The following is a 27,752-nucleotide window of genomic DNA, read 5'->3' as shown; positions in this document are numbered from 1 at the left end:
TAAATGTTTCTGATACACAGCAGCAATTTAATGTAGATATAATGTGCTATTATCACACAGAACTAACATCATACTAAATTCCTCCAAAGGGCAACTCAACCTTAAAAAAAACAATTTTAAAACTCATAAAACACGAAATATTTCATTAATTCTCATAGTCAAAACAAAATGTGAGTTTGCAAGCCCCAATTTGTCTTGAGATTTTGAGCCTGAATGAGATAGAGAGAAACTACTTGGAGAAAGACCATAATTCTATCTTTTATTGTGCTGCTTCTATATAGTTGTACCATAGGTCCCTCCCTCGGGGTCCGATCTGAAACACCTCATTTTTAATTTGACCTTTTAAAATGTTCAGTCGTATGTACAACTTTTGGTTTTAAAACACCCTAAACATTCTGCTTCTAAGGACTCCAAGGAGACAGCACCAGCTCTTTGTCTTTTGTGAGTTTGCTGCATTAGCAGGGCTCACGTGGTCAGAGGGCAAAGCTGGCCCTGACCCTCACAACTCCGGCCACTGGGGAGCTATGTATGTTTTTAGATGACAGCATACAAGTTTAGAGGGTTTTCTCTCATTTATTTTCTTTCTATTCATGCGGTTTTATCTTGACTTCCTCCTCTGTTACATAAATCTTCAAATAAATATACAATAAATCAGGCAGACGGTGCAAATATTTTAAGCATTATTAGTAATAATTTTTATTTCCAGATTGTTCTAAATCCTATTGTTGAGCAGCTCTGAAAAAGTATATTGAAATATGGGCAACTCCCTCTCTTTAAAAACAGAATGCTGAACAGTTGCCATCTGACTGTGACATGTTGCTAAAGTGCTCTGTACAAGTTATAATTGGATTTCTTTTCTTTTTAGCCCACATAATTATGTGAATTTAAATTCACACAAGCCCTGTGTCCTTTCCAAAGTAAAAACTTACAGGTTTTAATCAAATTAAAGGAAATGTGAGAAACCATTCCTCAGTTTGGAATTACTTTGTATTTCCTTTGTTTACACATAAGAGAACATCACCCACTTCCAGACTTATTATTACCAGCATATTGGTATAATTTATTTAACACTTCCGCTCTTACCAAAGTATAATGCAAAGAAAAACGGTTAACAAGAATTAATTTTCATGGCAAATGAAGGCCATATTAGTTAAAACTGCATGGGCCTGAGCCTACTCTCACCTCAATTTTACATTTACTCCACTGACTTCCATGGATTTATTCTTGATTTACCAAATGAGAGGTGAATCTGGCTGCATATGGTTAAAGCTGCTGTTAATGTAAAAGATGTGAACTTGTGCTGACTAACATCCTATTCCAGACACATCACTAGAATAAAATGTAATTGATTGTGCTTCCTTTGCCAGAATGCAAGAGGTGAGATGGGTGGAGAGTGGCAATATATAAAGGAAATACTTCATTTCACACTAAAATGCTCAAGAGAATGGCTGATGTTCATAGACCAGGAAAGGTTTCAGAAAGCTAGAGCTTGCCCTAAATGTTAACATGGTTGTCAACATGTACAAGCACCTGTGGGAAGGGACAATCCAGGAAAACCAACCAAGAGAGGTTAAAAAAAGCAGTGTGACGCAAGGACCGGCACAAGATCCCCTCCTGCATAGAATCAGAGGATGCATGTCCAGCATTTAGGAGAGCAGCTTGTGGACATCACCTATAGGAAGGGAGACTATCCACAAGAGGGGTAGATATAAGTGTAAGCACGGGAATGGTCCCGCTATTGTGGGGAACTTTCCTGGCTTCTGCACTACCCTGGTGAAATGGGCTAGCAAGAGGATCTGAGTCCTCACTCCCACTTCCTTTACCCAGAGGCCTCCCTGCCCTCGAGGGCTCCCCTTCCACTCTCCTGTCTGGCAGAGTCCTTGTAACCCCAACAAGGCTGGGCCCAGGATTCCTGGGGGGCTCAACCCCCAATCCTGCTGTGATAACCTAGGACAAGGGCTAGGGTGTCCCCACTCTGGTGGGCTCTCTCTGCACTGGGCGCCTCCCTGACCCATTGATCATTTCATACAATTTAAAGCAAACACAAGTTGTTTAATTAACAAATAATTTAAAAAAAAAGAATAAGGAAAAATGGAAAAAGTTAAAGGAAAACACATCACCCTGCTCTGTGGCAGGGAACATTACAAACAATGTCTCTGAACATCAGGGAACTTCACAGTATGTTCCTTGTAGGTCCCAGGTCTCCTTCTCAGGCCCTGGCTGTGCTGCAGGGATGCTGCGGGTTGGACACTTGCAATGGCAGTGGCCACACACCTCCAGGCTTTGGGTGGTGGGACCCTTCTTCCCAACATCAGCCCCCCGCCAGGTTAAGATCCCCCTCCCAGTCTGGCATGCAAGGACCCTTGGCTAGGGATGTCTTTCTGTGCTGGGCCCTTTGCCCAAAGTCCCCCCTTGGCTGGCCCCAGTTGTTCACCACACCTGGCTCTGTAGCTGCAGCTCTGCTCCCAGCACAGGATCTTCTCTCTCCCTGGGCTGCTTCTGTGATTCTGCTCCCAACTCTGACCTGCTTCTTGAGCTGCTTTTCTGGCCCCGCTGGATCTGGCACAGCTCTGTTCCCCAGCTCGGCTTGGGCCCCTGCTTTCTCCTTAGCTCGGCCCCACTCTGTCTGACCCAGGCAACTCCAGCTCACACAGAGGACAAAATCCCCCTGGCCTCCTGACTCCCTGATTAGCCTGCCCACCCTGTCAATCAGGCTCAGAGGCTGAGGCTGACCTGGAGCATTGGCCTCTCCCCATTCTTTTAGTATGGGAGCTAGCCAACCAAAACACCCCCACTGAATGTTAGTAAGAGGACAACAGTCCCCTTACATAAGCAGAGAGTAAATCATAAGAATTGGTTTCAGATTAAATAAACCTAGGACATATTAATGGCAGGACTGTCTTGGGCTGAATCAGATGGAGTTAGCAGGCACTGACCAAATATATCCATGGCAGAGAACAAAAATTTGCTGCAACATCACACTATGTGACAGTACTTCCACCGATCAAGAAAAAAAACAAAGGGAGAAAAAAATCTTTCTAGTAATAGCAAATGCCCAGCAGATAATGGCATGCTTAAGAAAAGGGTAGATTATCACCCCTGCTTGAATTTCTCCTAAATGACCAAAAGGACTTTTTGGAGCAAGATGCTACAATGCAGAAGAGGCTCTCTTCTCCCCGAGAGAGACTCAGTGAAACATTAAATGTCCTTAAAGAACCATCCATCAATAGAATAAAACTAGCTAATAGCCACTTAGGATGATTAGTAAAATTCAGAATAACCATCCTCTAAGCTACAATCATGGGCATAATTAGGGCCTCATGTGTTTACAAGATATTTTTATTCCTTGTACTCAGTAGAGTGGCAAAGAACATGTTAATGACTAGGTTTCTCTTTTGTGTGTGTGTGTGTGTGTGTGTGTGTGTGTGTGTGTGTGTGTGTGTGTGTGTGTGTGAGAGAGAGAGAGAGAGAGAGAGAGAGAGAGAGAGAGAGAGAATGAAAGGTTCTTCTAGCATTTTAACAAAAAATACAACACATCACCTAAGTGTGGGGGAAGGATTCACCAAACCTGCAGCAGAGGCAAATACTTAAGAATATTACATTTTGGAAAAGTTATCAGACTGTTTTTTTTCTTTTTGAACACTCTTAAAGTTTAAATTTTTTGTTTTGCCTCAGCGTTGGCTTTGATGAGCATGAAATATCAGAGAAACAGTTCACTTCCTTTTCCTCACAGCTTTGTGAGTCATTATGTCTTCAGCTGTGTTTAAAATTATATACGGAGCTGATCATCTTCTCATTGAAGTCAATGGGAGTTTTGCCATTGTCATCAACTGGAACAGGATCTGCAGATTATACACAGTGGTACATGAATACCATAGATATGCATACATTGATATGAATCCACACAGACAGGAGAGGCTATTTTATTCAGTGAATTTAATAATGGTTTTATTTACTGTCTGGTTTAATAATCAGCATTCCAGGTCACAAACTGATTTGCTAACCAAACAGGAGCTGGTCCTTGTGTTTGTCTGCTTCAAAGTGTTTGAAATTATGCTGACTCAGCTCTAAGACCTCTGCCTCTGACCAAAGAAAGGTTTTTGCTCAGGGTTTTGATGCTGCTATATCAGGGGAGCTGTAAGCCCAAAATTCAAAGGCTAGGTTTCTCAGAGAAGTAAGAGTGAGACACACAGGGCCTTAAGCACCTATGTGGGATATCTGCACTCTGAGCCCAAGCACATAAGAATAAGAGGCATTGTACACTTTATTCACCCCTTTTCTGCCCTAGAATAAGTGGGTGGGGAGAGCTGAATACTGAGCAGAGCCTTCACTCTGCCCTTCCAATGTGTCAGATAGCAAAGCTGACCCAGCTATGGGGGTTATTGTAATTTGGAACAGAAACAGATTACTCTGCCCCTGAACTGAGGAGGAAGCAGCAATGGAATTTGCTTCAGAAAGTTGTCTGAGTTGCATTCACTCCCAGGACTACCCCGGATTGATGTAAAAGCTTTTTAAAGGCGTAATCTAGCCCAATGGCTCTCAACCTTTCCAGACTATTGTACCCCTTTCAGAAGTCTGATTTGTCGTGTGTACACACCCCCAAGTTTCACCTCACTTGGGAATGACTTGCTTACAAAATCGAACATAAAAACAGAAAAGTGTCACAGCACGCTACTACTGAAAAATTGCTTATTTTCTCATTTTTACCTTGCAATTATAAAATAAATCAATTGGAATATAAATATTGTACTGTCCAGGGCCAGCTCTACCATTTTTGCTGCCCCAAGCAAAAAAAAAAAATGCTGCCCGAACTGCAGAAGCAAAAAAAAAAAAAAAAACACTCGGACTGTGCCGCCCCAAGAATGGACGGAATGCCGTCCCTTACCATGTGCCGCCCCAGGCACGTGCTTCCTCTGCTGGTGCCTGGAGCCGGCCCGGGTACTGACATTTCAGTGTATAGTATACAGAGTAGTATAAACAAGTCATTGTCTGTATGAAATTTTGGTTTGTATGACTTCCTTAGTGCTTTTTATGTAGCCTGTTATAAAACTAGGTAAACATCTAGATAAGTTGATGTACCCCCTGGATACCCTAGGTGATCAGATGTCCTGATTTTATAGGGACAATCCCAATTTTGGGGTCTTTTTCTTATATAGGCTCCTATTACCCCCCCCACCCCTTCCCGATTTTTCACATTTGCTGTCTGGTCACCCTAGCATACCCCCTGGGGTACACATACCACTGGTTGAGAACCACTGATCTAACCCATATATATTTTTAAACAAACACATTTCCTTACCTTATTAAAATGAAAAATGTTTTTATGATGTTTGTTTGCATTTTGCAGTTCTTTCATCTCACCAATGAAAACTAGTAAAGATCAGGTACATAGAGCTGAAGTTTCTGGGTTAGGAAATATTGCACAGGGATGCCTATTTACTTAAAAACAACTATGTCATAGTCAGTGTTCTGTCCAGCTGTATGCCACACTTGCAGCATGTAGGGGCTGGAACCTGCCCCAAAAGAATACCCCTGACATAAGAAATTTCCTAACCAGCACAGAGTTGCTGCAATGGCTATATGCTGTCCTTCCTCACAGCACCCAGTGCAGAGGCATGCTAGGGACGACAGACGGCATGTGGCTTAAATGCTCTTGTTATTATCGGCTAACGCAAAAAGCCCTCACATGCTGTTACAAGCTAATACAACTCAGAGCAACCCTGAAGATGCTCTAAATTGCAAAAGGAGTGTTAATATGGCAGGTGCAACTGTTTCCACTAAAGATGTTTTAAAAGAAAACTCTAAAAGATCGTCTTGTTCTTTTTGTCAGACCACACCCCAAGCGATTTATGCTTTTGTTCCTAAATCACTAGTCACTTCTGGAAACTTAGGCCAAAGCCCACAATTCAATAAACAGCTTGACATTTTAATAAAACATACGGATTACATTTTCAAAGCATTACTCAGTGTCATGGACAAAAATGACATTTAACCAAAATAAAACTATTTTGCATAATTCCCTATTCATTACCTGAACCATACTCAAGTGCTGTACGTTTCCTTCTCTGAGTAACAAATCAGTTTGCCTCCTGATTCCTGGTAGGTGGAAATGAGGACAATAAACGTTTCACATTCGAATGGAATATATGGAAAATAAACTTCCACACTTTTTCTTTATGTGAAATGGCCTGGCTTGGCAGTCTAAGAGCTATAATTGAAACAATTTCCAGTTTGGGATAACCTTTTTGATTCAAGTATGTGGAAGCAGAACTATTAGTGCCACTCAGTAGTAGTGTAAGAGCTTGGGAAACCTGCCTAGTAAGCAAAATCAGCATTTGAAAGCTTGTGAGATTTGAAAGGACTTAGATAGCTTAAATGAAAATTTAAAAGTGGTTAAATAAGAGAGACCAAACCCCAGCCAGATATCAAGAAATCATGATATATTACGGGATTATGGATGAGAGGCTTTTTTTGCTTTTAATTATTTACAGGTTAAACTTTTTTTACTACATCACAATTTGTTCCTTCAAATGTTTCCTTTTCATGTTTTTTTTTTATTTTATTGCATTTTTGGAATTCCTTTGCCAGTTTTCAACGTACCCACAGAAAATATATTTAACTGGGCTGTTGATGAGAAGATAGTAGCTCCCTGCCCTTCCCCTTTTATATATAGTTTCTGAATGTTCCATTTTTAGTGCAAAAGTCCCATTTATACCAGTTTAGAAACTGAATTGGAGAACCATATATTTGCCAACTGTTCTATTTTTGCTGGGAAAGTCCTGATTTTTATTGGTAGTGATGGTCAGGTTTTTTTTTTAAATGTAGTATGTAATTTAGGGTAACTACAGTGCTGGCTATGCAGTGCTATATATAAATATTACATTGAAATTATGTTAAAAGAAGGTTACAATAGCAAAGCCAAGCACTTAGAAGTTAGGAAGTGACATAATATCCTGGAGGTTTACCAAAGATCTATTTATATCCTGAGGCCCCGAATTAGAGATTTTTATTTCAAATAAGCTAAAATTCACCAGTATGCACACAAAGCCACCTGTTTCAGATGCTGGCACCTGTGGAGTAGTGTTCAAACTCATTATAGACACAATTCCATCTTCATCAGAGTCTACCAGAGTTTGATCATCCAGCATTGACAGAGACTCACTGCTATTAGAAACATGCTTAAAACCATTTTTCTTCTGATGTCTAGCCTAGATTAAGACATAGATTTTAAACATGGTGCTGGCACAGGTTGTGCCAACCAAGCATACTTTTACTTACTTTACATAGAATCTTATTTAAGTCGAGTTTCACTGTTTCCCTAGCTCTGTTTTTAGGCTAGAGCAGACAAAACACTGTCATCTCTTTAGTAGCCTACTGTCAGACACAAAATAACAAAAGTCTCCGCAACAACAATATTAATAAAGTTTTTTTTTCTTCTGTTTCATTCTGATAAAAGTGTTAAGCACTCCAGACCAATGTCAGGAGATACAACCAAGCAAAATTCTGCATCAAGATCAAAGAATTGTAAGTAACTTTCATGGATTTTGCTGGACTTTCACCAGTCTTTTGTTGTCTGATTTTGTGCTTAGCCATGCCATCATATGCATGAGCGTGATTCCCACTGACTTCAAGATAGGATCTGGCCTATCATATATAATACAACAAGAAACATCTCAGGAAAAATGTTATTAAATATGCTGCAATGTTATATTTGTCCTGTGCTCAGAAAATCTCTCTGTTCTTTGCCTGAATTGTCACAGATATAAATATTAAATCTAAAACCTTCAGGATAAAAACCCATGATGAAGAGATTTTTTCTGACACTTCATGCTTTTCTTCTCAAGAAAAAAAAGGATAAAAGTAAGAAAGATTGGCTAGACCGCTTGAGTAAGCTTCCAGCCCTTTCACACCTGACTCTTTTGAGCACTGCATCCAGCTGAATTATTTTCCCTGTCCAGTATTCCACACAGTAGGCACTAGGCTGTAACCCATACTCTGGAGAAGAGGCATAAAGTGTTGGATAGTGTTGGCTGGAGGACAGTGTAGTGTCATTGCTTAAAATACTGTCTCCCTACATGAGACAGGAACAGCCAGACTTACAGGCAACTGGGCAGTAAGGACTTTGCCATATTAATGATGCCAGAGCTGCAGAGGTTTTTCTCATGATACTACCCTGGGACTAAACTGTGACAAGCCCTTAACCAGGTTCACAGAGAGGAGAACACTAGCGCCTGGATCCACAAAGTGATTTAGATGGTATGACTGCTAGCACCACAATGACTACCTTTTAGGCACCTTGAAAATAACTGGAATCCACAAAGCCTGGGTTAGATGCCTAGGTTCCCCATACAATCCATCGGGAGAGAGAGATGCCGCACAATGAGATCCACATGGTGGCAAGCCATATAAGCTAGCCAAAGGGAGAGACCAATGAGGGGGTGCATCCTAAGCCCCACCCCTCTCACTGACATTGGTGCCTATTTCTACTTGTGGTCCACAACTGGGAACCCCTCTCCTGGAGTCAGGTGTCTTAGGCACCTAAGCTGTTTCTTGCCAGAACAGCTGAGGCATCGGTGTACCAGATTGGGCCCAACAGGCAAATCAGGTGGGAATATAACAAGTCAAGGATTGTCCTGGCATTTGTGCAAGAGATAGGCTTCAGGGCGCCTACCCGGGCAGCAGTGCACATGCCCAGAGTCAGAAATTTAGGGATCTAGGGGACTTTTACGGCAAAAGGTAGGTGCCATGTGAGTTTAGGCACCTACAGGGTTAGGTGGTAGTTGAGTGGGGGTTTTGTGGAGCACAATAGGGCCTAAAGCTGTGATTTAGGGGCCTAAGTCCCTTTGTGGGTCTGGATCTAGGAGCTTTAATGCCAATTACATGATTCATACAATAACCTGTCACAGTTGAAATCCCTGTGTATGAGGCCACAAGGGTTGTTTCCCTCAGTGTGGTTCTAGGGGATGGCAATGATGCAGAGTCAGGGCCAGGGCCCCATCCTCATCCTCAGATGAGCATGGGAACACCAGGCTGCTCAGGAAGAAGAAATACCTTAAAGAGCCCAACCTCTTCCAATGCCTCATACCGGCGGCTCCTCACTGCCCTTATTCAGGTCAATTATTAATTGCCACAGTTGGGCCCCTGCTGGTTAGCCCACCACCCTGCAGCATTGCTAATTACCCTTCTCTCCAGCAATGAACTCAGTTCTCTTCACTGCATTCCCAGGGCTCAGCAGTGGCACCATTTTCTCCCTTCATAAGATTATTTTAGACCAGTGGTTCCCAAACTGGGGTTTGTGAACCTCTGGTGGTTCACCAAATGTTACAGGGGGTTCTTGGGAAAAAATTCCCTAATGGTGGACAGAGCTCTCCATAGGGACCCCGGGCAGCACGGGGCCAGCAGCCCAGAGCCTTGGGGACTTCCAAGAGCTAAGCAAAGCAGATCTATCACACTGAGGAGATTTAAACGTCAAGACTCCTTATAAGAAATGGAAAGGGAGGTGGATATTTTTTGCTGTTTTTAAAATTAAATAGGCTGCTAGTGTTGTTTTTAAATGATGATGAAGAACAAGTTTAAGCTTTGTTGTAATGTGCATTGTTGCTCAAGACCTGAATGCTTGTGTAGGAGGAACTCTTTGAGTTGGCTTCTTAAATACCTTCATGCTGTGTCACATCTGATACTCCTTGATGAAACATAGAAGTCAGAGGTGCCAGTATGGGGGGGGGGGGCGCATGACGAGGGTCATGTGCTGCCCCCGCATCGGCACACCCCTCCGCGGGTCCCTCCCCTTTTTTTCCATGGCCCCCACAGGCCCCCCCACTTTCCTGGCGGGGCTCCCCCAGCCCCTAGGGTGCGCAGGGGCTTTGCCCACACACCTTTTTTTTTTCCTACAGGCGCCTCTGATACGAGCTGTGTCTTATAACAAGCTTAATTAAGTTATAAGCAACAAAAGTGAGATCTTGGAAGAGTTGCCATTTTCATAATGTAATAAAAATACTGTAATGATAACTAATAATTAATAAATAGTGTGTAATAAGCATGTCATAAAAACAAATTTTATATTTCCAAGATCACTGCTTTTATAATTTATGTTGAGGTAAGGGAGAAAATCCCTGGAAATATTCATTTTTAGGAGGGGGTTCATGAGACTTGACATTTTATTGAAAGGGGTTTGCAGGTTGTTAAAGTTTGGGAACCACTGTTGTAGGCTAATGGAAATAGGACTCTTCATACATTCCCTTGCCTCGCATTCTAGGCTATGAAAAGGAAATTCATTTCATTTGCTATGGCAGTTATGTTGTACCAACAAGGAAAAGGCTGTAAAATTGAGCTCACCAGAGCCAGTGTCCAGTTAATGGAGCATATAAACAAAAATCTAAGCAAACATTCTAATCTTTAGTGTATTTACTGGACTTTGGAAAGAGTGGAATGAGCAGAAATAATCATAAAAATACTAGAACGGCTGTGTCATTTTCCAGCTATCTTTTGTGGAGGAGAGCATTCTGTAGAAATAGAGTGGAACTTTGTTTCACAGTAGGGATTGCTGGCTCCACAGATAAAAAAAAAATTACACAAGAGCCATGTGTTATTGATGTTCATGCCCCTCACTGATACTGATTAGTGAGAATGTAGTTGCAAAGGTCTGATTGGAAGTAATTTCTCTGATAGTTTCAAAGGTCAGAAAGATTTTCAAACCTTTATAGTACCACTTGCCTTCAGGTAAACCATATTACACTGTGTGATAAAGCCAAATTAGGACCCACTGATTTGAATTGGCATTAAAATGCTTCATAGTACTTACTGTTCCTGCTTGACGGAGATTTTGCTTTTAAGGAAGGGCTTGACTACACTCCTGTTATGGATATGATGTAGTTATCTAGATAGATCCCTTGTTATGCTTGAGGTGAGGGAGAGCCCTGAATCCACTGCAACAGAATGTGGAGCCACCGCCACAAAGAGGAATGCTATTTCCAAAGTGTAGCTGAGCAACACCGCAACGGCTTTGAAGAGCTACCACCATAGGGAGATGAACCTCCTGCATGTTGGCTATTTCAAGAGCTGCCACCAGCAGTGGAGACTACAGGCTGCTGCACATTTGAAGAGCTGCTTCCAGCCTGGCAGAAGAGAGAATTGGTACTGAGGGACAATGTACAGAGAGAGGCAAGAATTGGTGTTGGCAAAGGGGAAAGGGATCAAGATCTGTAATACTCTTTCTCTCCTCCTCAAAATTGTCTTTCTGGATGGTCCATATGTGGGAAGGAGGTTTATTCAAACTGTGCTTGGGGGCTAATCAACAGATCACTAAGACTATGGGTCACGTATAATGATCAAACATTGTTGCCAAAATTAATCCACATAACAAGATTCCATTTCATTAGAGAGAGTTCCTTTTCTACTGAGCCATTAGTACTATATCATATAGCAGGTCCTTAGAAAAAACTTTATTGCCAAGTATAAAATAAATAAATAGCTGGTATATTTTCACAAGCCCCTCCTCTTACAGTTTACTATACATTTCTTATAAAAGGTTTGTAGAAGAGGACAAAATAGTGAAAGGCATTTTTAGTTCACATGGTATTTTGGCTGGAGTTGAGAGTTCAGTTGGCAAAGATGAACACGAATATTTTCCATAAAGATTTTCTTGCCTTTTAAATCAGTATTTATACAGCTATGCAGGTTTAAAAACCAGAAAAGAACAAGAGAGTAGAAAAGTGGGCTTTCCCTACAAGATTCTGCTACATCATATATTAATTAAATGTTATCATAGTGCATGTAACAAAGGCTATACAATACATTTATATTACTTTAAAACTGTGACTGAAAATCCTCTTTTATATGGCCAGGAACTGGATTTTAGGGGACATAAGGCTGGTGATTCTACAGAAAATAGAAAAGTAGGAATGAATAGAACCATATTTCTCAAACACAGTATTTTTATGGATTTTATGTGAATGAGTGGTGGGAATAAAGGTCTGAGAACTGAGACCATCTTCCACTACACTATCACCCACGACAGTTATGCTCCGTTGGAACAATACAACTATCAGCCATAAGGGCCAGACACAATAGGGGCACAACACCTTCTCGGTAGCTGGCTCACATTGTGAAACTCATTCCTAGAGCACATCACAATGACTATGAATCTCACTGTTTTCAGAACAAATTACAGAACTCATCTATTCGACAGTTAGTACTGTCCCCTCCCAAAACAACTATATGGAAGAAAGGGAGAGAGAAAAAACATACTTTTAAAAATGAAAGTTGAGAAACAAACATGCCAGGCCCTCCATTATCATGGTGATGAGAATGGTATGAAAATTTAGGTCTATCTGGCTTTTCATACTGACTAAGCTACTGACTTAGAACATAAGAATGGCCATACTAGGTCAGACCAATGGTCCATCTAGACCAGTATCCTGTCTTCTGACAATGGCAGGTGAAATATGCTTCAGAGGGAGTGAACAGACAATTCGTAATGAGTAATCCACCCCTGTTGTCAAGTCCCAACTTCTGGAGTCCCTCACCATCTCAGCTAATAGCCATTGAAGGACCTATTCTCCATGAACTTATCTTATTCTTTTTTGAGCCCAGTTATACTTATGGCCTTCACAACATCCCATTAGTGAGTTCTACATACTGGCTTTGTGTTGTGTGAAGAAGTACTTCCTTACCTTTCTTTAAAGCCTGCTGCCTATTAATTTCATTGGGTGACCTCTGGTTCTTGTGTTTTATGAAGAGGTAAATAACACTTCCTTACTCAATTTGTCTACACCATTCATTATTTTATAGATCTCTGTCATATGACCCCTTAGTTGTCTCTTTTCTAAGCTGAACAATCTGAGTCTTTTAAAACTCTTCTCATATAGAAGCTGTTCCATATCCCTAACCATTTTTGTTGCCCTTCTTTACACTTTTTCCAGTTCTAATATATGTTTTGAGATGAGGCAAACAGAACTGCATGCAGTATTCCAGGTGTGGGCATACCATGGATTTATATAGTGGCATTATAATATTTTTGTCTTATTATCTATCCCTTTCCTAAAGGTTTTTAATCACTCTGTTTTGACTGCTGCTGCACATTGAGTGGGTGTTTTCAGAGAACTATCCACAATGACCCCAAGATCTTTTTCTTGAGTGGTAACAGCTAATTTAGACCCCATCATTTTATATGTATAGTTGGGATTATGTTTTCCAATGTGCATTATTTTGCATTTATCAACATTGAATTTCATCTGCCATTTTGTTGCCCAGTCACCCAGTTTTGTGAGACCCCTTTGTAACTCTTCTCAATCAGCTCTGGACATAACTATCTTAAATAATTTTGTATCCTCTGCAAACTTTGCCACCTCACTATTAACAGATAATAGATTTTGATAGCTCATTTATGTATATGTTGAACAGCACTGGTCCTAGTGCCAATCCTGGGGGACCCCACTATTTATCTCTCTCCACTGTGAAAACTGACCATTTATTCCTACCCTTTATTTCCTATCTTTTAACCAGTTGCTGATTGTGACAGGACCTTCCATCTTATCCCATGACTGCTTACTTTGCTTCAGAGCCTTTGGTGTGGGACATTGGTGTGGCACCTTTGGTGTGGGACCTTGTCAAAGGCTTTCTAAAAGTTCAAGTACATTATATCCACCGGATCACCGTTGTCCATATGTTTGTTGACACTCTCAAAGAATTCTAAAAAACTGGTGAGGCATGATTTCCCTTTACAGATGCTGTGTTCACTCTTCCCCAACATATCTTATTCATCTATGTGTCTGATAATTCTCTTCTTTAATAGAGTTTTAATCAATGTGCCTGGTACTGAAGTTAGGCTTACCCACCGATAATTGTAATGATCGCCTCTTGAGCCTTTAAAAAAAATTCAGCTTTACATTAGGTATCCTCCAATCATCTAGTACAGAAGCCAATTTAAGTGATAGGTTACATACTACAGCTAGTAGTTCTGCAATTTCATATTTGCATTTCTTGAGAACGCTTGGGTGAATACCATCTGGTCCTGGTGATTTATTACTGTTAAATTTATCATTTTGTTCCAAAGCCTCTTCTATGCAGGGCCGGCTCCAGGCACCAGCCGACCAAGCACATGCTTGGGGTGGGGCGGCGCTCGGGTTTTTTTTTTTTTTGTTACGGCGGTGCGGCGCTGGAGGGGCGGGGGGGCTGAGTGGTGCTCGGAGGGGGGGTGGAGGCTTGGCGTGGTGCTCGGAGGAGGAGCGGGGGTGCAGCACAGCACTCAGGGGGCGGCTGGTGCGGCACTTGGAGGGGGCGGCTGGCGCGGCACTTGGAGGGGGCGGGGTTTCAGCAGCGCGGCGCTCGCGGGGGGGTATGGCGGGGCGGCGCTCTTCTTTTTTGCTTGGGGGCGGCAAAAAATGTTAGGCCCGGCCCTGCTTCTATGGACCATCTGAAACTGCTCCTCATATTCATCACCAATAAAGGATGGCTCAAGTGTGAGAATCTCCCTCACATCCCCTGCAAATAATTCATTTAGCTCTTCCTCAATGGCCTTGTCTTCCTTGAGTGCTCCTTTAGTACTTCTCTCATCCACTGGCCCCACTGATTGTTTGGCAGGCTTTATGCTTCTGATGTACGTAACAAAATTGCTGTTAGTTTTTCTGTCTTTTGCTAGTTGCTCTTCAAATTCTTTTTTGGCCTGCTTAATTATAATTTTACACTTGACTTGCCAGAATTTATGTTTCTTTCTATTTTCTTCTGTAGGATTTAACTTCCAATTTTTAAAGGATGTCTTTTTGTCTCTAACCACCTCTTTTGTTCTGTTGTTTAGCCCTGGTGGCATTTTTTGGTTCTCTCCCTTTTTTTTTTAAATTTGGGGGTATACATTTAATTTGAGCATCTACTAGGGTGTTTTTAAATACTTTCCATGCAGCTTGCAGGCATTTCACTCTTGTAAATGCTCATTTTAATTTCCATTTAATTAGCTTCTTCATTTTTGTGAAGTTCCCCTTTCCAAAGTTAAATGCTACTCTGGTGGGTACCTTTAGTATTTCCCCACCCACAAGGCTGTTAAATTTAATTACACTGTGGTGTACAGTATTACAGAGCAGTTCAGTTATATTCATCTCGTGAACCAGATCCTGTGCGTCACTTAGGACTAAATCAACAATTGCCTCTCCCGTTGTGGGTTCCAGGACTAGCTGCTCCAAGAAGCAATCATTAATGGTATCTAGAAATTTTGTATTATTGTATGACAATGGGCAAGCCTCTTGAGGCCTGACCCTATTTCTAATGAAATCAATGACCGAGCTGAAGTTGACTGAACAGGGGAAAGGAGCAGAGGCCTTCATATATTTTGACATTTAAATCAGGAAAGTAGAAAGGCCTCATTAAAAACTACAAGATGCTGCTGAGCCAACCTTTTCTGTTTACAAACATTCCATAACACACATCTTCAAATGAATTCAACTTTGCCTGCTAAAGTACCAGATTTCATTTATTAGACTTGTCCTACATTGTACTGTGTGTAGTGAACTGCAGGTGACAGAACTGAATGCTTCAGAGGCTGAATGGTATGAGGAGACTAGCAGGAATGAACAATTGTCTGTCCCTTCATTACATTAAAGACAACTGTGAGTCTTCCTATGCTTTGTTCAGACAGACCAGTTCAATGCCCACTTGTTAACAGCTTCTGCTAAGGTGACTCTGGTGTACTAGAGGATTACTTTAAAGCACTGTGGGAGCCGTGTCACAATGGCACATCTGTTATGAGTGGCAGTTACTCTGGAGTGCAGAGCCTTTTGTTATTTGTAATACATATCCTACTTCTCTCTCATCATATGAATTTACTTTTCAGACAACACCTGTAAGCCTGCAGCAACATGAGAAGAGGTTCTCTTTCCAGTGCATGCCTTCATTTCAACTTCACTGAGTTCATACAGTCTTTAGAGAAGTGCATGAAGAGACACATCCTGATAAGCAAGCTGTAGGACTTAAAAAAGAATTGTTGATACATGTTGTACATACTAACAGGCTTACTACCTCTCTGTCTGTACAGGATGTCAGTGAAGATCCCATTATCCTCACTCTAAACACAGCTGATTCCTCCTGCATCTACCCATCCCAGTGTCTACAAATCCATCGTTTTTGTGGCATCGGAAACCTTGAAGTTTATTTTAATGTAATTGTGTGTGAGAAACTATTCATAAAAGCAAGTGCACTTTCTGATGCATTGCAAGACTTTAAACTACATTCAGCTGCAGCAGTGATTTGACTGAGCAAGCAAATCCATTTCTCCAAGATAGCAGGGCAGAAAGCATTCGGAATGACACTGTTGAGATAGAATATATCTCTGACGAAGCAGAAAATGTGCTACCTGAAGAGATAGGTACCTGTACATCTCAGAAAGGCAGTTGCCCACCCAAGCCCAATTGAATTTATCTCTGTTATTAGAACTGTGCAAAAGTGATCTTTTCAAAAAATGATAGGTTTCATTTAAAAGTTTCTCCTTTTTTGTTTCAGGGTACTGTGATCTAGGCAAGAGAATCCTGTGTAGGCTGGAATTTTTAAAGGAGCATACAGGAGTGAAGCACCTAGCTCTGATTGAATTTCACTGTAATTTTGAGTGTCTAAACTCTGAGACTCTGTTATGTTGGGGGGGTTGGTGGAAACCTGATTGAAGATGATGGGATTAACTGCCATCCTTCATTCAGGATAAATGTAAGAAATAATCCACAAATAATCCTGTATGTAATGCGATAGCTAAAGAATAGGAGCCACAAAGCAAAACACAGATGCATGGCAAGGCGTGAGTAGAAGATAAACCACGTGGTGAAAGGGGTTTCCTTGGAAACTTATATAGCAAACACAGGGGCCAGGACATTGACTGGTGGAGCGGTGATGTCTGTGTGTGAGGCCTTGTCTATACTATGGGGGGGTTGGCGGGGGATCGATCTAAGTTACGCAACTTCAACTACATGAATAATGTAGATGAAGTTGACGTACTTAGATCTACTTACCGCAGGGTCCACACTACGTGATGTCAATGGGAGATGTTCTCCTGTTGACTCCCCTTGTGCTTCTTTTTCAGGTTGAGTACAGGAGTCGCCGGGAGAGCAATCAGTGGTGGGTCTTCACTAGACCGGCTAAATCAACTGCCGATGCATCAATCGCCATGCGCTGAACGCCCAGTGAGTGTAGACAAGGCCTGAGAGAGAAGCAGCAGCACCATATAGAGGGACTCAGAGAAGGAATAAAGATGCCCCAGACTCAGCCAGAGAAGCACAGATGGCATGACCCTTAGAAAAAAAAAGCTAAGAGAGCTTTTGGAAAAGTGCTGGCTGCAAGAGGTTGGGGACTGTTAAAACCTGTCTCCTGTTGTTTGATTCCTATTGCATTCAGGGAAACAAGACTTTCTACATTTTATGCAAACAAACACGTTTGAACCAAGGAAATTTGTGACTAAATCAATTTCTCCTCCTAAAAGAAACAATCTGTTAGCTCTTGAAAACGGGCTATCCAATAGCGTCAAAATGGGGTAACAACTCCTTCGAAAATCACAGCTGGATATGGTTCATACCAAGAAAAACAACTAAAAGTTACACCAAGGATAATTTGCCCCCACTTTTTAATCACATCCAAAAAACGCAGCTACTCCCTTTAAGAATATTAATAGATTTTTTGGGCCTCTTGAGCACACAGAATTAGGAATAAATACCATGGGTCAGATTCTGATATCCTTACTTATGTTCAGTAATACCTCACTCCTTGAATGGTCCCAGAGATTACATTTAAACTCCACTTAAGGAGTAAGGCACTATTCAAGACAAATAAGGATGGCAGAATCTGGCACTATGTAATGTCAGCGATTTGATTTCCATCATGAAATCAATCCCTGTTTGAAACTCTAACTATAAAATACACTATGAAAAGCTGCTCAGAATATTCATGGCCAGCCAAACTGCCATGGGCACTGCAAAGCTGAAAATTTTGCCGATGCAAATTTCATCTGAAATTGTGCACACCTTTAAAAGTTCCAGAAATTGAAAAATAGAAAATAGTGGGTATATTTACATTTTGCATAAAATGTTTCACCCACCTACACTTGCAATGGCAGCAATCAGAAAATGCAATGCTAATTTCTCTATACAATATCTTCTAATGACATTGACCACTACAAATATTAAGATCATATTTCATTCTTAATTGTAGATATGACACTAAAACAGGGGTGGGCAAACTTTTTGGCCTGAGGGCCACATTGGGGTTCTGAAACTATATGGAGAGCCAGGAAGGGAAGGCTGTGCCTCCCCAAACAGCCTGGCTCCCACCCCCTATCTTCCACTTCCCACTTTCTGCCCCCTGACTGCCCCCCTCAAAACCCCCAACCCATCCAACCCCTCCACTCCTTGTCCCCTGTCTGCCCCCTCCTGGGACCCTCCATCCCTAACCACCCCCTGGGACCCCACCCCCTATCCAACCCTCCCTGCTCCCTGTCCCCTGACTGCCCCAACCCCTATCCACACCACTGCCCCCTGACAGGCCCCTCAGGACTCCCATGCCTATCCAACCCCCCCAGTTTCCTGTCCCCTGACTGCCTCTGCCCTATCCAACACCCCCTGCTCCCTGTCCCCCAGGGCCTCCTACCCCTTATCCAACTCCCCACTCTCTGCCCCCTTACCATGCCACTCAGAGCACCAGGACTGGCAGCCACGCCGCCTGGCTGGAGCCAGCCACGCCGCCTGGCTGGAGCCAGCCACGCCGCCTGGCTGGAGCCAGCCACGCCACCGCGCAGTCTAGCACCGGGGCAGGCCAGCAGCTCTTGCAGCCGCACTGCCCGGCAGGAGCTCACAGCCCCACCTCCGAGAGCGCTGGCAGCATGGCAAGCTGAGGCTGCAGGGGAGGGGTGACAGCAGGGGAGGGGCTGGGGGCTAGCCTCCCTGGCCGGGAGCTCAAGGGCCAGGCGGGACGGTCCCACGAGCCGAATGTGGCCTGCGCAGGGCCGCCCAGAGGATTCAGGGGGGCTGGGAAAAAGCAATTTCGGGGGCCCCTTCCATTAAAAAAAATTACAATACTATAGTCTCGTGGGGGCCCCTGCGGGGCCCGGCGCTAATTGCCCCACTTGCTCCCCCCACCATGGGCGGCCCTGGGAAAAATAAATCTTCCGCATCTCGGCACAAACCCAGTTTTGAGAAAACTTCTTTACAAGGTATCACTGGTTTGCAGCATCAGCTAGTGCTAAAAGGCACTAAAGCTCATTAAAAGGGTTGGACAAATATTTTCCGTCAAAACTTATTTTGGATTGAAAACTAGGGGTTTTTAAAAAGCAGAAAAAATATCACGGACAATGTCTGCTTTCCTTCAAAATTTGTTGTGGTTTTTTTAATTGAAAAGCTGAAATTAGTCTGCCAAAACCTGAATATGGTTTGAGGTTTCAAAAGTGTGTGGCCAAATATTTGCTGCTTGCTGTGTTTGATTGTTTAAAGAAACAATAAAAAATTCTGCTTAAAAAAAAATCCAAAACTTTTGAATCACCTCAGCTTGTGACCAACCGCCTGAGCCCATTCAGTTAGAGATTTTTCCAGGTTTCTGATACTCTGCTGTCTTCCTTGACTCATATCTGTCTCCATAACTTTGGGTTAATTTAGCTTAGAACATAAGAATGGCCGTATGGGTCAAACCAAAGGTCCATCCAACCCAGTATCCTGTCTACCGACAATGGCCAATGCCAAGTGCCCCAGAGGGAGTGAACCTAACAGGTAATGATCAAAGTGATCTCCCTCCTGCCATCCATCTCCACCCTCTGACAAACAGAGGCTAGGGACACCATTCTTTACCCATCCTGGCTAATAGCCATTAATGGACTTAACCTCCATGCATTTATCTGTTTCCTAGAAACTGGCTCCATGGGGTCCCTCACAAACTGGAGACAGTTACTGTGGGTTTGTCTTTAGTATAGCTTATGTACATACTCCACGAACAGAGCAGTTGAGCTTGTTCTAGAATCTGGGATGAGCCTATATTGTGAAAACTGAAATGCTCAAAATAGCACATGCATGTGAATGGACACGGGGTGCTAAAATTAAATTAACCTAGGGGTTCTCAAACTGGGGGTCGGGACCCCTCAGGGGGTCACGAGGTTATTACTGGGGGTCCTGAGCTGTCAGCCTCCACCTCAAACCCCGCTTTGCCTCCAGCATTTATAATAGTGTTAAATATATAAAAAAGTGTTTTCAATTTATAAGGGGTGGGGGTCACACTCAGAGGTTTGCTATGTGAAAGGGTCACCAGTACAAAAGTTTGAGAACCACTGAATTAACCTCTTTGAAGCCTCAGGGAATGCAGGAGAGGGGGGTCTCCCTTAGTAGGGTTGGGAAGGAGCTAGGTGGTGTAGGATATTGCTCTTCTCATGTGATCCCTCCCTCAGTGGCTAATTTTAAATGAAGCTACCATCCCCTGACATGAATTTCCCTATGGCACTGAAATTAAATATAGACTATAATTTGGCATTTGAGAAGTGAAAGGGATGGTGGCCCTAATGGAAAAACTAACAGCTTGGCTCTTTTGCAAGCCTCAAACTGCTGAATGAGCTTTAGGGTAGGGAAGGCTGTGCCTCCCATCCAATTCCTGCCCCCCAACTGCCACCCTCCTCAGAATCCCCGACCCATCCTGCTCCTTGCCCCTCACCGTCCCCCAGAGACACCACCACCACCACCACCCTGGGACCCCACCCCTGCTCCATGTCCCCTGACTGCCCTGACCCCTATCCACCCCCACACTGAATCCTGACAGACCCCCGGAACACCCACACTCCAACCCCCACATTCCCTGTCCCCTGACCGCTCCCCCCCAACCTCTTCCCCCTCCATGTCCCCGGGACTCCCTGCCCCTTATCCAACCCGTGCCAGCCCTGGCCCCTTACTCCCGGCTCCCCCCTCACCCGGAGCCTCAGCACATCCAGGAGTGTCCCTCGACAGCTGCAGCGTGGCTTCGGCGGGGCCCCTGAGCTCCTCCCCGCTCAGAGCCGCGTGGTAAGGGTGCAGGGCTGCAAGCTCCACGCCGAGCAGAGGGAACTCAGGCCCCGCTGGAGCTCGCAGCCCCGCTCCCTTACCAGGCGGCACTGAGCGGGACGGAGCTCAGGGGCCCTGCCAAAGCCATGCTGCAGCACTGTCCAGGGTCGCTGCTGGATGGGCTGAGGCTCCGGGAGAGGGGCGGAGGCGGGGTCAGGCCGAGGCCAGGGAGGGAGCCTCGGCCATTCTTGTGGGGCCCCTGCGGAGCCTGGGGCGAATTGCCCCACTTGCTCCCCCGCTCTGGGTGGCCCTGGGCCCGCGGGCTGTAGTTTGCCCACTCTGCACTAAAACAATACATTGCCATTGTGCTAATTCCAAGTGTGAATTAACTGTAGAAGCATGCAAACCTCCTTCCCATAACAACTAATCTGTTGAGATGGATTCATTTATATTTTTAACTGAAATGCCATTGGAGTATCCCCCACTCTGGTTAAGCACTCACAGAGGAAGTGGATTATTGCTCCATTGGATGGTCCAAGTCTCATCCAAATGCTGAGCCTTTATTCCATTCAATTTCTATTTGGACTGAGCTTGTTTAGGCTCCTTTGTTACAATGGTGGGGTTTTGTTTGTTGGTTTGCTTGTTTATTTGAACTCTGCTGTTGAAAAGTGATATTCACCAACACAAACACACATCATCATCTACATGCCCCTCCATTCTTTGGGAAAGACGGTGAGGAACATTCTCCTGACCCTGCAGAAGAGGGAATGGAGTCAGTGGCAGATCTTCTCCCTAACCCCAGGGGCCTGAAGCATCCCCTTCACAGGATAGTAGCAGGTCTGGAAATATGCAAGCCAAGCCAGAGACAGTGCAGGGCAGAGCAGGGGGGAAGCTATGAAACCTGCTTCCCTAAACACTGGAGGCTTTTTATGGAAATAGCAGCATGATAGTTAATTCTGTAGCTTCTAACACCAATTAAAATGCTGCCTTGGGGTGGGAAAGGGAATCCCAAGCAACACAGGGAAGTAGTAGGCAAGCTTTCTCATGGCTGACCTGAAATCTGAGGAAATTAAGCTTGGTTTCACCATAGACTTACCCCCTATGTGTCCATGTACCCCTCCTCATGGAAGAGACAGTGTTTTATGTAGGTTCTTCCTGGTGTAAAAGCCAGAGTTCACAGATTACTTTTCTCCTCCAGAGACTTCTACTGCAGGAAGTGAGCACAGTGGCCAATATTATTTTAGAGTTGCTGTCATCATTCTATTACTACTCATGAGGGACCATATTCTATCACCTTACTAATGTTGAAGCTATAAGTGCTATTCAACATTATGACAAAATCTGACCTTAAATTAGAAAATTAACTTTTTCCAGATAATTTTTTCACCCATCTGCAGATGTTGAAATATAAAATATAAAGCCATGCTTTATATTAAGGTTTAGTTTACAAAAGATTCATACATGAGTAATAGATGTTTTAATAAATGGTGAATCAATTGTTATAGATTGTTGAAGAGATCAATTTGCCAATAGGGCAATAAACATGTAACAGTGAATTATGATCTACAAAATATCTTACTGATGTATTTATAACCATGCTACTCATTTTTATAACATATTTACAATAGTATAAATCATTTATTAGTGCTTTATCAATGTCACTTTAATATAAATTGTGACCAATTATGATTTTTTTCCCTTTTAATTTATTAGTCTGTTTAGTAATATCACTAGCTGCAGGATAACTTATGGTATGAGTTGATTGTATACATTATATAGCTAAATCTCTCTCTCTCTCTCTCTCTCTCTATATATATATATATATCACTCTCTTGCACACAAAAAATAAATAAATACATAAATAAAAGAATAGAACAAAACATATCAAGAAAAGTAACAAATTACAGATAGACTCTGCAGCCTTGCCCATTAAGTTCAGTGAAATTTCTGCAACTATAAGGACTGTAGGACTGAGCCCATAAGCTGTATCTTTGAACTGGAAGCATTGTAGTCTATGAAGCTATTCTTATTTAAACCAGCTGAGGATCTGGCCCAGATTTTTTAATTTAATACTTCATTAAATCCTATTAAGTCACTGGGCATCTTGCATGAGCAATACAGGACAAAACCCTTAGTGAAAAGCAAGATATGAACTTGTATAGTATATAGTATTATTACCACTGCTGTACAAGAGTTTGCGCAATATCATTTTTCTAGTCAATGAAACTATTCTCCTCTCATTTCCCCTGGTTAATACTGGGCATTTTATTCCATTGAAGTCAATAATCACTGAGATCAAAATCAGGCTCACTGGCTGTAATATATAAACAGGGAATACTTTTCTGCAATTTGGAGAGCAAGAAAATGTTATCCACCAAAGAGTGAATTAATTTTTGTAATCAATGTTATGTTTTCCAAAGCAAAATATTGTCTTCAAGCACTGGCATAATAAAAGACACAACATGTTCTAAACATGCATTTTTGTGCAATGAGAGAGGTTTATTCCAATCCATGTGGTTAACAAAAATAAATATTGAGTTAAACCATTCTAGAGCTAAAGATATATCAAAACACTTCTAATGTCTTCATTTATCACCCTGATTTATGTTTCGAAAAGAAACAAAATGATGAATATCATGATTATTTCTATTTCTGTTTCCTCTCTTTGTTTCCTCTCAAAAACTGACAATGGCATTGAAGTCAAATTAAACATCTGTTTATAAAATAAACCGGAGTGCTGCTGACAGCTGCTGTGGAATGGCAAATGTTTTACAGCTGTCAGGGTTCTAAATTAACAATGATTTTCATTTACAAACAGAAAATAACTAGGAAATGATAGCATCTCTCCCTCTTTGTCTTATTACTGGTTACAATACAGAAAAATGAAGACTTCATAAAAGACACTATCAGAAAGAGGAGGGAGGGGGGAGTAGGGGAGGAAGAGACTAACAATTTGAGCCTGTTAATGTAGAACTACCTTTGATGTAAGCAGAATACAGCCTGAACCAAATTTTAGCACCTGATAATTTGGGGAACTTTCCACTCTTCTTATACATGACATTGTTTTTTTTCATTGTTTTCCTCATGGCTATTTAAAAGTACAATCAAATATGTTTTTCTTGGGGTATTGTTCATTTGTTAATTTAAAATGATTTAAATTTTAAATTAAAAGAATAAAAGAAATAGGTCCTTAACTCTCTTTACACTATTTAGTCTTTTAAGAACTGTAAACACCGTGAACAATGGTGTATCCTAGTCATAACTGCCAATTCTTCAAAGCTGGGTTCAAAACAAGCCAACAAATTGTTTATTTCAGAACTATTCTACAGGAATTTTCAGGTACTAAAATTAAAATATAAAATAAAATAATTAACCTGGAACAAACCTGGTTTTCATATGATTTGAATTCACTGTGAAATCCATAGATGAGTTTTTAAGTTCAGTGACCTCACGAATGTTCACATAGGTTTTCTGGAAGTGGAACTACTGACCATAATGGGAAAAAAACATGCATCTTACTGCTTCATGTAACTTTTCCCAGTGAACATATTTTGAACTTGAATGCAGCACCAAACAGTAGCCTCAAAATGTTACTGGATATCCACTGGCAGCAAAAAAGTTTGTATCAATATTAGACAAAAAGTTAATGACCAAGAACAAATTTCACTCAGCTCGTCAGCAAACACAGATCTAATAGATTCATGATTGATTTCAATTGCATTTGGGTTTCCAATCAAATGTTAGGCACACCTTTAATCTTCTTTTTGCAAGAGACTAGAAAATGCAAAGACATTCAAAAGAAGAAATGATAGCAACATGTCTTGTCATGAAGACAATAAAAATTATATTTGCCTAATACCTTCAGTCCTTATGCACTTTACAAACAATTGATCACATTTTAAGGAATGGCTCCTTATTTTGCAATGATGCAAATATTTGTGTTAACTAATCAGCACAAGAATCTATGCAAGGAAGTATTTGTATGTATGTATGCGTGCATGCATTTACATATGTATCAGGTAGTAGGAATCCCAACTACCTATAGTAATCAGTTTTGCACTGAAATACCTCCACATTCATATTTCCAGATATAAAATGAGAGGTCAATTTGAGGCCAGCTGAAAATTTAATCCTATATATTACGTATGCTGTCACTATCAATTCCAGTAACACTGGAGTGGAACACAACTTGTTCACTAGTGTACAGCGTTAGAGTTGCAGTACACCAGTACATTCCCCTAATTTGCTTGAAAATTCTCCAGTGGAACATTTTTCCGTAAGAAAATGCAGATGAATCAAAATATTCTCTGAGAAAGTCAATTTTGAAAAAATATGTTTAATGTAAATTAGGGCTGTCGATTATTGCTGTTAAGTCATGCGATGCACTCAAAAAATTAATCATGATTAAAAAAATTAATTGCTATTAATCACAGTTTTAATCATATTGTTAAACAATAGAATAGCATTTGCAATTTATTAAACATTTTTGGATATTTTTCTACATTTTAAAATATATTGATTTCAATTACAACCCAGAATACGAAGTTGGCAGTGCTCATTTTATATTCTTTGTATTACAAATATTTGCACTGTAAAAATGGCAAACAAAAGAAATTGTATTTTTCAATTCACCTCATATAAGTACTGTAGTGCAATCTCTTTATTGTGTAAGTGCAACTTACAAATGTTGATTTTTTTGTTACATAACTGCACTCAATAACAAAACAGTGTAAAACTTTAGAGCCTACAAATCCACTCAGCCCTACTTCTTGTTCAGCCAATTGCCAAGACAAAAGTTTGTTTACATTTATGGGAGATAATGCTGCCCTCTTCTTATTTACAATGCCACCTGAAAGTGAGAACAGGTGTTCGCATGGCACTTTTGTAGCCGGTATTGCAAGGTATTTACATGCCAGTTATGCTAAACATTCATATGCTCCTTCAGGCTTCGGCCACCATTCCAGAGGACATGCTTCCATGCTGATGACGCTTGTTAAAAAAATAGTGCATTAATTAAATGTGTAACTGAACTCCTTGGGGGAGAATTTTATGTCCCTTGCTGTTTTATCCTCATTCTGCCATATATTTCATGTTATAGCAGTCTCAGATGATGACTCAGCACATGATGTTCATTTTAAGAACACTTTCACTGCAGATCTGACAAAACACAAAGAAGGTACGGTACCAGTGTGAGATTTCTAAAGATAGCTACAGCACTCGACCCAAGGTTTAAGAATGTGAAGTTCCTTCCAAAATCTAAGAGGGATGAGGCGTGCAGCATGCTTCAGAAGTCTTAAAAGAGTAATACTCTGATGTGACAAATACAGAACCCAAAATGCTAAAAAAAGAAAATCAACCTTCTGCTGGTGGCATCTGACTCACATGATGAAAATCAACATGTGTCGGTCCGCACTGCTTTGGATGGTTATCGAGCAGAACCCGTTATCCGCATGGACGCATGTCCTCTGAAATGGTGGTTGAAGCATGAAGAGACGTATGAATCTTTAGTGCATCTGGCACGTAAATATCTTGCAATGCCTGCTACAACAGTGCCATGCGAACACCTGTTCTCACTTTCAGGTGATACTGTAAACAAGAAGTGGGCAGCATTATCTCCTGCAAAGGTAATCAAAATCAATATATTTGAAAATGTAGAAAATATCTTCAACTATTTAAATAAATGGTATTCTATTATTAATTAACAGTGCAATTAATAGTGATTTTTTTAAAAATCACTTGACAGCCCTAATATAAATTGAAACAAAGCATTTCAGTAAGGTAAAATGTTCCATTTCAATCTCATTGGAATGGAATGTTTCAATGTTTCATTTTTAAGTTACTTTTTGTTTTGAAATTCATATGTAATGTTATAAACAAATATACAGATTCAATTAATATAAAATAAAAATACATAAAGTAAAATTTAAGAAATCAAAGTCAAAATTAAACATTACAATTTTATCTAAATGAAACATTTCAATTGACCCAAAATTATTTTCTTCAATTTCATTTTCCAGGATATTTTAAAATCCAAGATTTTGTTCTAATTTGGAACAGAAACAAAATTTGAAAATGTGGAATTTCCCTTGAAAGAGAAATTCCAGTTCCTGACTGGCTCTAGTCATTCCTACTTTCTTTCCAGGAGTGCAAGTTTAGAGGCCCAGTGTGAATGACCATAGCTGGATTTGGTATGGTTTGGTTTTTTGATTAAACACCTAAGTTCAGATTCACTAGTATGCTACAGCTGCTCTGCATCTCTGCAAGTATGAACCTAGTTTACAGTAGCTAGCCAGTTAAGCCAGATTTGTAGCTGTTTAGTTTCACTATAGCAGCACAAAGCAACCAGAGCATACATTAATATTTGATGATTAATATATTCATCCTGACTCAGACATCAAATTAGTGTGTGTCACTATAAGAAAGTATATTTATTAGACATGTACTCCAACTGTCCTGGGCTCCATTAAATTTAAGAAATTATATTAAGGGCTTGTCTACACAGTGCGTTAGTCCACACCAGAGGGGTTTAAATTTTAGTCCACATGAGCTGGCCCCATGTGGACCTGATGGAGCACATTAAAGGTTCCTTAGTGTGCAATAACGTAGCACTATTTGAAATGGGACTACATTAAGGTTCTCTAGTGAGTATTAATGTTGACACAGGACTACATTAATGCGCAGTAGGGAACTTTTAGTGCATGCCAGCAGGGTCCAGATGGGCCAGTTAGTGCACAACATGCTAATGCAGACTCAAATTTATACCCATCTGGTGTGAACTAA

General features: G+C 41.4%; 1 protein-coding gene across 1 annotated transcript in view; it reads right to left on the bottom strand.

Annotated features, from left to right (window-relative positions):
* SPON1 (spondin 1) overlaps nucleotides 1–27,752 on the bottom strand; it is a 337,162-nt gene that overhangs the window by 243,002 nt on the left and 66,408 nt on the right. The gene's annotated exons all lie outside the window — the stretch shown is intronic.

This window comes from Mauremys mutica, chromosome 4 (assembly GCF_020497125.1).
Source record: "Mauremys mutica isolate MM-2020 ecotype Southern chromosome 4, ASM2049712v1, whole genome shotgun sequence".
In the NCBI taxonomy this organism is placed as follows: Eukaryota; Metazoa; Chordata; order Testudines; family Geoemydidae; genus Mauremys; species Mauremys mutica.
The sequence above is the reverse complement of the archived record's forward strand: the minus strand, read 5'-3'. Positions and strand labels throughout refer to the sequence as shown.